Source organism: Ranitomeya imitator, chromosome 5, assembly GCF_032444005.1.
Source record: "Ranitomeya imitator isolate aRanImi1 chromosome 5, aRanImi1.pri, whole genome shotgun sequence".
NCBI classification, from domain to species: domain Eukaryota; kingdom Metazoa; phylum Chordata; class Amphibia; order Anura; family Dendrobatidae; genus Ranitomeya; species Ranitomeya imitator.
In genome coordinates, this window is record NC_091286.1 from 296,215,999 (window position 1) to 296,229,503 (window position 13,505).

The 13,505-nt window shown below is 41.8% G+C and overlaps 1 protein-coding gene across 2 annotated transcripts in view; it reads right to left on the reverse strand.

Moving 5' to 3' along the window:
- Window positions 1-1,090: 1,090 nt before the first annotated feature.
- Window positions 1,091-13,505, reverse strand: part of SOBP (sine oculis binding protein homolog) — a 323,668-nt gene continuing 311,253 nt past the window's right edge. For both annotated transcript variants that reach the window (XM_069726271.1, XM_069726273.1), the window contains one exon: window positions 1,091-2,999. The gene's annotated coding sequence lies outside the window, so the exon portion shown is untranslated. The remainder of the gene's footprint in view (window positions 3,000-13,505) is intronic.

Here is a 13,505-nt window from a genome sequence, read left to right on the forward strand (position 1 = left end):
GCACCTGGCAGACAACTCACTATTCGGCATTCATGGTCTCAGTGGCAGATGACTGTCTGTCCGTCTAATTACAAAGTCCCCTACCATCAACATCTGTCTGGCCTTTGCTGCACTCCTATTTCCCTCTTTAATACAGCAGTAATTTTCCTGTTTACGAGGAGCAACGTCCTGCTGTAGTGATCCCAGTCCTGGCTCTGCATTCCTAATATCAGCCAAACAGGCGTATTTACTGGTTGTGCCAGATCTGGACTGGGCTCCCTGGCACTTTTCCCCCTGCATTCATGTGGTGATGGTAGTTCTGATTTTGTACACATGTGGCGGTCCAAAACTTGCACCATGGCTATGATAAAAGTTAAAAATTTGAGATTATGAGGAGCATGTGGCCAGATTGTGCTCAGTTTATGCTCTAAAAATTCAGTGCAAGTTAGCTTTTGTTTACGTTTATTTTTTGGAGCAAAATAATTAGCAGAATCTCTCCAAATCCTCCTCAAATACTCAAAACTTGGTTCTGGTGATGTATTGATATAAGTACATTAAGTTAATTAAATCAAATTTTTTGCGGACCTTGGGATTGGTTCATTATGGCATTGTGGCCCTTGGACCATACTACCGAAATCCAGGCATATCCTTAGGTGCCTATAGTCCATAGGTCTTTTGCCCCAGTTCGAGTGTACAGATTTGCAGATCTTAGAACAGATATTGGTAGCAGAGGAAAGCAGATTACAAAGCATCTTTTCTCCAAATTTGGAATTATGAAGCAGGCTCAGTATGACGACAATCACATCTCCTATACTACTGATATGCCAATGGCATTAACACTTATGACATGATAACTGCATACTTGTAGATTGTGAGCCCTCGCGGGCAGGGTCCTCTCTCCTACTGTACTAGTCGTGACTTATATTGTTTAAGATTATTGTACCTGTTTTTATTATGTATACCCCTCCTCACATGTAAAGCGCCATGGAATAAATGGCACTGTAATAATAAATAATAATAATACACAAATTAATAATTCTAAGAACTAATAGCGTTGACTGCTTTGTCTTATATATGCCGAGTAGTATAGAAACCATGAAAAAACAACATCTTCAAAGTTTGCACAGAAATTTATAGGATAAAAAGAGATGTTCTTAAGAACAGTCCATAAAGATATCATTATCCTATTAATCCAACAAAACACAAACACTTCAGTTCACGTCCTTTCCACGCACACAAGTCGCCTTCATCACGGAGGGAATGTGAATAACAGTACAGTGTTTCTTCAAATTTACCTAAGAATGACGTGTAGCATTTTAATTTTGGAAATAAATGGATCGGTCGGCTGTTGCCAACAGGTTAAAAGTTACAATTCTGGAAACATGTAACATGACAGAAAGAGGATTTGACAACTCCACAAATTCGGAATCGAGTCCATGTTAATAAATAAAGGGGTCATTTCCGAAACAGTAGTTTAAACTGCTAATTGAAATTGTTTTTGTCTTTTTTTCTTCTTTTTTACAAACAAAGCTATAGAAATACAGTATATACATGGTACTAACAGTACACATACACTAAAAAAGCTGCTATGCTCCAATCCATACTGCACAGAATGCCTTTATATTGAATCCACAGAATTGTACAAAAATGTATGTCTACTTCAATTAGCAGGCACTGTGCAGAAAAAGTGAATGAGCAAATGCTTTATTTGTATTAGTAAACATATACACTGAATCACAATGTGATTTAATGAGATTTCTCCAAACATGTATGAAAAAAATGATGGGGATACATTACATCAGTTCCACTTTTTCTTAAAGATAAGTGCTGGCACACGAGCTCTGTGCTACGTCGTTTGGACTCTTGGCTACATCTGTACAAGTGCACATAATTATAGAAATGTGTCTTCTACCCTGTTGTATCCTCACTCCAGTGACTGAGGACTGAATTGCACATTTTTCTTCATCAAGACAGGAGTAAGCAAACAGGAAAACAGAATAGCAGGCAGGAAAAAAGGGGGGTTGTGGTTCCAAGGAAAGGGGTGTCTGGGGAAAAAAAAAAATCCACTTGGCCCCCATTCCACCATTGGCATGCCCATGCTATTCTAATTATCATGAAAGGGCTGTGTGTATGCGGAGAGATTGTCTCGCTGGCTTCCTGGATCAGTGAAATCTAGGGAGGGTGAAATTTCATCCTGTATCTCTTATGACGCTCAGCAAATATCTCCTCCCTCCCTTGTCGGATTATTTTACACCCTAGGGGAATTTTGGTCTTTTAGTTCAACGCTTTTGCTCTGTTCCCAATTGGGGTGCCGTTTAGGGGGGAGTTTTCAAAGAAATGTGAGTAGAATAAACATTTACAGATCTCTTTTGCCATCTAGCCTGTACAAGAAACCACAATATCAACTATTCATGCTGCCTTCTACTGCACTCTGTGCGGATTAAAATCATAAAGCCTAACACTAATGTGTCTAATATGGTATTAGACATAAAGGTGGCCTTTGTTAAAATAAAAAGTACAATATTCGCCATTAAAACGTTTTCAATTCAAAGTGCATCATGGGTAATAGGGAGATGACGATGAAGTGTTGCTACTCCAATGCAAAACCTTTACCCTTCTAACAGTTCCACACCTTATATAACAAAGTACAATTCTCATTGTAGCAGCAATAAGTCATTTAAGCAAAAGAAGTCTATATAATTCCAGTCGTACATTTTCCTTCCACTGAAGACATTGAGGGGGTGAGTAATTCATTGGTCCACTCTCTTCTTTATGACTGTAGTTGCAGGGGAAAGTGAAGTGGAAAGGAATTCTCAGCATCCTATGAGATATGGATGGCATGGCTATTCTTGCAGGACAACAGATGAGTAGAGACAGCAGGAAGTTAGTTTGTATTCAGCAAAGGCAGTGGCAGGTGGACGAATAGGAGTAAGAAGTGGACCAGCTGGTGTAATATGATGAAGTGTACGTAGACTGTGCTGCTCCCATTTCCCATGCAAGATACCCTGTTAGCCAAGATCCTAAAAAAAAGTAAAAAAAATTATACACATTAGTTCACTTACTGCATAATGGGAAAGATATTTTATATCAATATATTTTATTTACTAGCTACATAATGCCAACCTAGTCCAGAGTGCTGCACATAAAATATATTTTCATACTGAGGTTATATGAAATTGGTAAAGAACAATTAGGAAGGAATGTGTGAGGAGACAATATGGGTATGGGAGGGTGGGTAATGTGCATAGAGACAGTATGGGTGGGTGTATGAGGAGACCATATGTGCATGGGTGAGAATGTGTGAGGAGACGGGAATGTGTAGGAGATAATATGGGTAGTGGGGAGATGTGTGGAGATAATATGGGTAGTGGGGAGAATATATGAGAAGTATGGGTGAGGGAAGAATGTTTGAGGAGGCAGTATGCGAAGTGAAGGGGGGAATATGTAAGAAGACAGTATGGGCAGAGAGGTGAATGTGTAAGGAGACAATATGAGCAAGGGGAATGTGTGAGGAGACCCTATTGGCAGGGGGAATATTTGAAGTGGCAGCACTGTTATTTTGTAGCTTTGGGGTCCTGGGTTCAAATCCAACCAAGGACAACATCTGCAATTACTTGGTATGTTCTCCCCAGGCTTGTGTTGGTTTCCTCTGGGTACTCCAGTTTTCTCCCACACTCCAAAGACATACTCACAGGGACTTTAGATTGTGAGCCCTAATGGGGACAGTGATGATGATGTCTATAAAGCGCTGTGAAATTAATGACAAGGGCTATGAAAGTATCATGCTCTGCTGGTAAATGACAATCCATGCTGAAATTTGATTTATTTGTGGTCTGTCCCGAAGTCTGAGTGACTCTGAAATGCGTTGACATTAAACCAACAATTCTTAATTTCATCGATGCTTGGATGCTTGGCATCTATCAGCAGCAAGCTGACTTTGCCCTTGTCACAACTGTATATATATATATAGCATTTGGAAGGGAGTTATGCTTTTCTAGGTGTTGCTTCTCACATAACCCCTTAAGGTGAGCACCCCCTACCCTTTTGCTTTCTCTTTAATACTTTCTTTCTTTTTCTTTATTTTTTTTTATATAGTGCTAACATATTCCGCAGCGCTTTACAGTTTGCACACATTATCATCACTGTCCCTGATGGGGCTCACAATCTAAATTCCCTATCAGTATGTCTTTGGAATGTGGGAGGAAACCGGAGTGCCCGGAGGAAACCCACGCAAACACGGAGACAACATACAAACTCTTTGCAGACGTTGTCCTTAGTGGGGCTTGAGCCCAGGACTCCAGCGCTGCAAGGCTGCTGTGCTAACCACTGCGCCACCGTGCTGCCCGTACTTGGATAAGACCCTATTTCACTTTTACATTGTTTATCTAGCTGTGAAATGAATGTCAGTAAGGGTACCGTCACACTGAAACGACGCTGCAGCGATACGACAACGATGTCGTATCGTTGCAGCGTCGCTGTTTGGTCGCTGGAGAGCTGTCACACAGACAGCTCTCCAGCGACCAACGATCCCGAGGTCCCCGGTAACCAGGGTAAACATCGGGTTACTAAGCGCAGGGCCGCGCTTAGTAACCCGATGTTTACCCTGGTTACCAGCGTAAACGTATAAAAAACAAACATTACATACTTACATTCCGTGTCTGTCCTCCGGCGCTGTGCTTTCCTGCACTGTCAGCGCCGGTCAGCCGGAAAGCAGAGCGGTGAGGTCACCGCTGTGCTTTCTGGCTGGCCGGCGCTGACACAGGATGCAGGAGGAGTGCAGAGAAGCCCAGCGCCGGGGACAGACAGCTGAAGGTAAGTATGTAGTTTTTTTTACGTTTACGCTGGTAACCAGGGTAAACATCGGGTTACTAAGCGCGGCCCTGCGCTTAGTAACCCGATGTTTACCCTGGTTACCAGTGAAGACATCGCTGAATCGCCGTCATACACGCCGATTCAGCGATGTCAGCGGGAGATCCAGCGACAAAATAAAGTTTCAGACGATCTGCTATGACGTACGATTCTCAGCGGGGTCCCTGATCGCAGTAGCGTGTCAGACACAGCGAGATCGTAACGATATCGCTGGAACGTCACGGATCGTGCCGTCCTAGCGATCAAAGTGCCACTGTGTGACGGTACTCTAAGTGAATGAAATAATAATATCATATAAATAAAATAATGATGAGTTGGGGGAACTGGGAGGGGACAGTATGGGGGTGAAAAATGTGAAGGGGCACAGTATAGATATTGGGTAATGTTGTGTAGTGTGGGGAGGCAGTATAGACAGAGAAAGGCATGGGGTACAGTATGGAGGGGACTTTCATGTCCCATGATTAGGGAACCATACAGACAGTATTGCATTATCAATGGGCTGGTACTGTATATTGTGCTGTTTTTTGTTATGCAATAAGGTTTGCCATCTTTCGATGTTTGTCCTTCTTCTCTCCCTGTCTCTCTTTGATGTCAGCAACCCCTCCCTTCTTCCCCATTTTCTTCCTCACTTACTGTATCAGCATTCTAAAAAACCCATATGTTTGCAGCTCTGGTCAGAAAAGTATTTTTTTACCTGCTGTATATGTGGATATCTAAAATAATTCAGTTGGAAAATAAACCTTCTTGTGAAATCTTCACACATGCCTCCTATAGTCGAGTTCAAGCTATCTGATGATGCTATATCTATGTGTGAGTACTGGTTTATACAGAGGCAGACTAGAAATTATGTCTCAAGCGCCCTATACTTTCAGCCTAGCTATGGAGTCAGAATAGGGACAGTATGTACAGGGGAGGGTTAGGAGGGGGGCACAGTATTGAGACTTCACAGTATTGGGGTACACAGTATTAGGTGTACCTAGTACCTATCCCTATACAGGAGAGAGGACAGTATGGAGGCCACGTACAATAAGAGAGACAGTATGGGAGTCATCTTACAGGGAGCACAGTGAGAGACAATTATTCTTGTGGACAACATACAGAAGATATTTTTATGCAGGAGAATTCCTGCAGAAGACCGGAGAAGAGGAAATTCTTCAGTGGAGAGCTGTGGATGTGAAAAGTCATCATACTGTCTAGAAAGATGAATAAGAAGATTCACCTTTGGTTTTAATCTGCACTCAAAGTGGATCTGTCATTAGATGTCCCAGTGCAACTCTATACATTAATAAATAGCTCTTTTAGATCTGGTGTGTCTAGTATATTTACTTTGAAAATCCATTGATATAAAGATGAGCATTTTATTTGTAGAGCTATAGAATCAAATAGCACTTGAGCCCAAGTGTATTCAATCTCCACACACCGAGCTTGACTGATAGCTGCAGCTTGTACTGAGCATTGTGAGATCTCAACCATCCCTCCAAGCAACCATAATATTCTGTCTACCTTCCACCATAAGGAAATGAGAAGGAAGAAATGGTGGATTATTAGGAGCTGCAAACCGGTCGCAACGAGCTTTAGTTTTTGCAGTTTTATTATTGACGCGTTTCGAAGTGTAACACACTAATTCCTCAGGATCCAATCACCTACAGACACATTGACAGAAAAGACAGTTTTAAAGAAACGGATTTCAAATAAAGGTGCCAAAGAAGCAGATGACATGTCAGAGTTCACTTCCTAACCATTCCAATGAAAGAATGATTACAATTATCCCAGTATAAAATATAGCCATACATTAAAATATTGTTTGTATTAAGCAAAAACCCGGTGTGCCATATTATTTTAAAATGTTTGAAAGGAAAATACTTTAGTTTTTTTATATTAAAAAAAGAAAAATTGTGTGGAAAATAAAATCAAACACAACTGAACTGATGATTTTTTATGGGGATGCAGATGTCCATGAAGGGTGCTATCGAGAGAGCCACGGAAAATGGAAGTAATGAGAGAGGATTCAGGAGTGAACCACAATTATAGAATAAATAGGTTACACAAAAATGTGTAAAAATTGGATATGGATCAACAACACAAAATACTACTCTATCAGGATAGCATATCCTCTTTCAATAATTAGATTATTGTCAGATAAGACTTTATTTGTGATTATTTGCCCCCCCGCGCTCTCCTACTTTTCCACCAGAAGGTGCATGCTGAATAGAAATACAGTCATTCAGTTTACATAAAATTCAGTAATAAATCAATGCACAGTGAACTCCCTCAGTGCAAGCAAAATATTTTTGGGACATGTACAGTAAGATATGCTTTTGACAGTTGCATTATGTTCACATTATATCATGCTAGCAATAATATACATTGTAAGATACATTTAAAGTGACCTGGAATCTTACTATCTATACCAGTCTTCCTTGGGATGTTTTATTGCAGAAACGTCATGGCTAGTGCAATTGTCTGGGCTTTAGATAGTTACAGCTGAGTAGACAGGTTGCTGGGAGGAGATCTTGAAATAAAAAGGGGGTTAAACTGAAAACAGATAAGTAGCAGAAAGGCCACAAATTGTGTGTGTAGAAGGTAGGACAATAGATAGCAAGCCTGGTAACTGGAATAAGAAGTGGCAGTTTGGGATCCTTGACATGGCCAGAACATCTTTGATGACCCAGAAAATGGAGCAGAGCAAAAGAAGGACTCAGTGGCAGTGGGCACAGTGTCGAGACCACTAAAGATTATAGCTGTGGATGAGAAAGCAAAGGCAAAGTGGGGCTGAGTCACCATTTTGGCCAGATCCGGGAATGTTGTGATGAAATATTGGTCTGGGTACTGTGCAGTGGGGCTGTGGACAGAACAAAGATAGCTGATTTGGAGTAGCCAGATGTCTATGCCATATAACTGCAATGCTGTTTACAAGCCTGTGCCTCTGTTCAATACAGAATATGTGATACACGAATTAGGTACTTGCTACTGAAGGTACATAACTACTACCAATTCATCAGTAAAACTTTTTTTTATAATTTGGGCTGAATCCTCCCTTGCCTACTTTGCAAATCTAGGGTTCATGTGTCATCTAGAAGTAAATGGTCATAAAGAGAAACATCTGCAGTAGTTAACAATATACACACCCAGAAGAACCCACTTCACCGGTGCCAAAGATCACAACAGAACATCTCAGCCTGTGCGACCCTTACAATATCACCGTGGAGTTGTTTTTTTTAGTGGTGGTGACATTATAGCTGTGACAATATAATGATCCCTCAATAGTTGACAGCTGAGGGTGCGGTAGTGGGGTTTCGCCACAAGGGTGCCATAAATTGGATACTAGGATTAACACTTATGAATAAATGTGGTCCTTATGTAAGGAACGGTGAATGCCCTTTACAGCTCCACAGCAAGTGATGACTTCACAGATGTTAATTCACAAGGGCCCAAATCAGTCCTTATTATGTCAATGTGCCATCAGGGAGTCAGCAACAGAGACATAGGTGGGTAAGTCCCCTGGAGACAGGGCCGGCGTTAGGGGCAGGCAGACCAGGCAGCTGCCTGGGGCCCCCACTCCCCCAGGGTCCCCCAGCTAGCGGCAAGTCACGCAGCCGCTATGGGGCCCCTGAGGCAGCGCCAACTCCCCCGTCGTATTGAACTATACCGGCGTTTGCCGGTACAGTTCAAAGCAATGATGGAGAGAGCGTCACCTGACGCTCCCTCTCCCATCATTCCCCGCTCTGCCTCTGACACAGCGGGTGCGCGCGCACTCACTGTGACCCAGGCAGTGCGGCGGCAGCCGCCGGCACAGAGGCAGGGAGCAGCGCGGGATCGGGGAGAGGTAAGGAGCTTGTGTTTTTTTTGTTTTTTTTACTGGACTGTGCGGCCTTTCTCGGGAGGAGAGAGGCGGGGAGGGAAAGAGGGATGTGAGCTGTGCTGTATACTCCTGTGTGCTCTGCTGTATACTACTGTGGGCTCTGCTGTATACTACTGTGGGCAGTGCTATATACTACTGTGGGCAGTGCTGTATACTACTGTGGGCTCTGCCGTATACTACTGTGGGCTATGCTGTATACTACTGTGGGCTCTGCTGTATACTACTGTGGGCAGTGCTGTATACTACTATGGGCTCTGCTGTATACTATTGTGGGCTGTGTTATATACTACTGTGGCAGTGCTGTATACTACTGTGTGGGCTCTGCTGTATACTACTGTGGGCTGTTATATACTACTGTGGGCAGTGCTGTATACTACTGTGGGCTCTGCTGTATACTATTGTGGGGGGCTGCATTATATTCTATAAGGAGGTTACATTATACTCTGAGGGGGGGCTGCATTATACTCTGTGGGGTGGCTGCATTATACTCTGTGGGGTGGCTGCATTATACTCTGTGGGGTGGCTGCATTATACTCTGTGGGGTGGCTGCATTATACTCTGTGGGGTGGTGGCTGCATTATACTATATGTGGGCTGCATTATACTGTATCGAGGACTATGGGGAATACGTTATACTATATGAAGAACTATGGGGTGCATTATACTATGGGAAGTGAATTGTACTATATGGATGACTATGGCGGTGCATTATACTTTATGGAGCACTGTGAGGAGTGTATTATGCTATATGGAGGACTGAGGAGTATATTTTAATATATGGAGGACTATGAGGAGTGTATTATACTATATGGAGGACTATGGGAAGTGTATAATACTATATGGAGGATTATGAGGAGTGTATTATACATTTTACAATATGGAGGACTGTGGTGCACATTATAATATATGGAGGAGTATGGGGTGTATTTTAACAAACAAGCAAAATGCAGCATATTCATTGGGTCATTGGATTGTTTATGCCAGAATAAAAATCCTTGTTCTCAGCAGCACATCGCCGGTGTAAACTGTAGGTGTGCTGCTGATAACATGATAATGTATGGTGATCTGTTAGTGGTCTATTAGTGATGGTTCTGTCCCCATCATTCTTTCTCAGACGGTGGAAAGAGGCTGGGAAACAAATGTCCAACAACTTCAGTATTGTCGATCACACTCGTTTAGCGGCCTGAGATCAGTGCATGTAAGTACAACCGAAATGCTTCTGTGTGATGTGCAATATGTTAGCATTTGGGGCCCCATTTTAAACTTTGCCTAGGGCCCCACTTTGCCTAAAACCAGCCCTGCCTGGAGGGTACCAGTTCATGTAATTAAGTCACAGATTTGCTAATGTCATAATAAGAAATGTCAGTGACCTGGCTTAAGGTATCACCTCTGAGGCCACAGACTATGTGATGACTTTACAAGTGATGACATCATAAGGGGTGCTAGTCTGTTAAATGATGCTGTTGCCAGACAGTCATGGTAGCTGCACCATGGAGTATGGATGGCTTATGCTAGGATATAAGCATGAAAGAAAGAACGCGGCAGCACTCACCAATCCTGCAGTTCAAGTGTCCTTTATTGAAACACACGGAAAAACATCTTCACGGCTCGGGGGAGTGAAAGAGACAAGGAGTGTGGCAGACGGGACGACGGCCATTTCACGCTAAACGGGAGCGCTTCTACGGGTCCATCTTCTTGATGGACCCGTAGAAGTACTCCCGTTTAGCGCGAAACGGCCGTCATCCCGTCTGCAGCACTCCTTGTCTCTTTCACTCCCCCGAGCCGTGAAGATGTGTTTCCGTGTGTTTCAATAAAGGACACTTGAACTGCAGGATTGGTGAGTGCTGCCGCGTTCTTTCTTTCATGCTTATATGACTCATAGCTTACTTCACGTGAGCACCTCCTCTTATCATGGGACAACCTTTTGTTGTGTTAATTACACACTGTTGATAATCTCTGGACAGTTAGGCTGTGCTGCTCACTTTTTTCTTTCTTTGCTCTTATGCTAGGATATAGTAAGGCTTCAAAGATGCAGGTGGTTCAGGGACTACTATTATACTACAAGAATATTTACAGATCCAAATTGGACACCTAGCATCTCACGATTCACAGGCCTGATGCTCCACTGATCAAGTACTAGGAGCCATCAGCCCTCCACCCCTGAAAGCTTATTCCATGAATTTAATGCTATCTTCTTATATGCCTGAGGAATCAAGTTGCATGTGGTGTCAAATTTGGATCTGGAAATATACTCATATGAATAAAAATCACTTACGGTATAACCAGAGTCAATTAGCATAAAATACAAAGGAAATGTGTCAGCTTTAATTCTAGGCCTTTTAGAAATCATTTCATCTTCACCTTGCTTAACTATTCACAATAACAGTCATTTTGACCAGGGGTGCCCAAACTTTATATGCCACTGGACATCTGCTATGGTGAATGAGTTTGTAATAATTTAGAAGGATTATTATTCTGGGACAACAATACTGTTCTTACTGGCATGGCATAGCTTCTTTAAATAGACATTAATTAGATTTAATTGCTTCATTATTTGTATAGTTGGCGAGTAGAACGAGATGATGCTGTGGTGTATAAATGGAGCTATTTCAGCACTAGTGATGCTATGTACATGATTATAGAGAACTGTATACTAAAACGTGCAAATTAGCTCTGACCATTCTTATTCATATGGTAAAAAAAAATTAAAATCCATCTTGTTAGATTTTAAATAACAAACTAATCTAGAAGGTAATTATAGTAATTACAGTATTTACATATCAATATAGACATGAAAAATCTGTCATATCTTGATAGAGTGTAGGGCGTCTGTTTTTGGAATTTTGTATTATTGTAACCACTTCACTATTTGCCTTCTGTGCCCCTTAAGTTATTGGTCTTATTTTCTTTTGGTATGTGCACATGGCATGTTTTTCAGGCAGGTTCTGCCCAGATTCCACCTGAAAAGTGCCGCAAAAGCGCTCATAAAATAAATATAATGCACCGCATTGTCAAGATGACTTGCTGAGCACATGTTCCATCTTATGTCACGTCCTTTAACTGCTTCAGGGTTTGGAAACCCCAAAGCAGTTAAAAGAATTGACATGCTCATTCTTAAGTGGTTTCTGCCTGCTCTGTATACTTGGTATAAGTGAAGAGTCACACGGCCGTATAACTCGGTCGAGGATTGCAACGCAATGCTCGGACTGGCCGGCGGCTATCCGGACCCGAACTTGACAACATGTATTTCTATGCAGCTGTCCAGCTCGGATAGGGAGGCTCGACGGCCAGTCCGAGCATTGCGATCCCCATCCGAGTTATATGGCCGTGTGACTTTTCCCTTATAGAGTAAAAGACACCGGTGGTGATGCTGCCACAAGAATGACCGCAAAACTGCTGCTGGAGCTGTTCAGGATAATAGCTGCCAGTGTTTTCTTGAAACGGCTTTGCTTGTCATAACTTGGCGAGTGCGCAGGCCATCTAAAAGATGTTATGTGCATATACCATTACATTGTCAACTGGTAGTCTAAATAAGTGTTATATCATATCGATGGCCTTTTGGTCCATCCATAAAGGTTATTTTGTATAGTACATACCACATTTGGATAATTTTAAAAATCCAAACTAAAGTTTCCAAAGCAGAATTTGACCTATGGAATTATAATAGCTGCCTTTCTACACAACATATGACACAGAATACGAGATAAGCAGTCATTTGACTATTGGTAACAGTGAGGGTGAATATTGTGATCTGATCATTGGTCAATGAGTTTTAAAGATAATAAATTTCTAAATTTCCTGAAGAAACTGACCTGTGGTGCAGATATTTGAAACTGCAGCATGTCTTTTTATGCTGCCGCGGTCACATGTATTAATATAAAGGTCACGATTGATCAAGATCGGTGTGTTGGAGTGAGACGCACAAGATTCATTAAAAGGTGCACAGCTATAAATAAATCAGCCATGTATTTAAAGTTCCGAGCACCTAGCCACAAAACTTACTCCTGTCTGGGACTGCAATAAGCTTTGTAGCATAAGGTACGCCACAGCTCATGAATTAGACAAAACATCCCACTCACGATCCACCTCAGCTGGGGCTGGCAGAAACTGGCGTGAAAACACAAAAAAAATCCAACATTTTTCAATGCATTGTATGCCAGATTTCTGGTGTAATTGCTTTGATGAATCGGGCCTTATAATTGTGAAAGGCCATTATACAGAGACTGTCATCATTATGGAAATAACAGAAAATTGAGAAGGTGAGTATACAGCCTTTTAGCAAATCCAGAAGAAAATCTGCACAATTTAAGAATATTAGTAGATTTCAATGCGAATTTGATGTGACATTATTTTACAGTATTCCTTAAAGTGATTTAATCATACCACATCTCCTGGGCAGGGGATAGTCAATTCAGAAACCTGAATTGATTATCTCAGCACAGGAAATAAAATTTAAACACATACAATTGTGGAACTTATTGTTATTCCAAGATCTACTGATTAAAATGTTGATTAAAATTAACTTTGTTCCTGGGAAAACCTCTTTAAGGAATACTGTTGCTGTGGGCTGGACATGGCTTGAAACAGTGCTTAGGCAGGTAATATGTGTCAAAGAAACAGCAACATGAATGCCAGGACCAATTTTCTTCAGTAGAACATTGCCCAAACCATCACACTGTCTCTGCTGGCTTGTCTTCTTCTGCCATCATGGTGGCAACGGACAAGTGTCGTGCACACAACAAGTTATCCACATGATGTAAATGAAGATGTGATTCACCAGTTCAGTCGACTTTCTT